Source organism: Sinocyclocheilus grahami, unplaced genomic scaffold (assembly GCF_001515645.1).
Source record: "Sinocyclocheilus grahami isolate Dianchi unplaced genomic scaffold, SAMN03320097.WGS_v1.1 scaffold1798.1, whole genome shotgun sequence".
Classification (NCBI taxonomy): Eukaryota; Metazoa; Chordata; class Actinopteri; order Cypriniformes; family Cyprinidae; genus Sinocyclocheilus; species Sinocyclocheilus grahami.
This window is the reverse complement of record NW_015506977.1, coordinates 175,597-176,082: the sequence shown is the minus strand read 5'-3', so window position 1 is coordinate 176,082 and position 486 is coordinate 175,597.

Sequence of the window (486 nt, the reverse complement as noted above, 5' to 3'; positions counted from 1 at the left end):
GAGAGAGAGAATGGAAACTGATTCGCTCCCAGGTGTTTGTAACACTGACACGCTTTTACACTGTTTCACTGTTCATCCGTATACCTGACAGGAAACTGAAACCAGCGGAATTCAAGCTGACAGAACATTGGAATAAACCAGAGGACTTGCTTTTGAATCCATTCCTTCTCTGTAATTGAAAATGAGCAGCCGACGGCGGCGATGCAAGCGTCAGTTGATCAAATTTACTCAGCATATTGCTCGATTAATCACAGGAACTCTGAACTCAGGTAAAGTCAACCAGTTTGTAACGGTCTCTTTCTGAATATCATTTAGGCTACCACTCTGAGTCTGTATGAGGCTAAAAAGATAACTAAATTGGCATATTTCTTCGTTTGACTTTCTCTTTGTTGTCCTGAAGTTCATTACATCTTTTATCATGCTCAGCTTTTGTTCACAAACTGTTACTATTAATGTCATAACAGATTGTTTGTTAATGTAATTAAT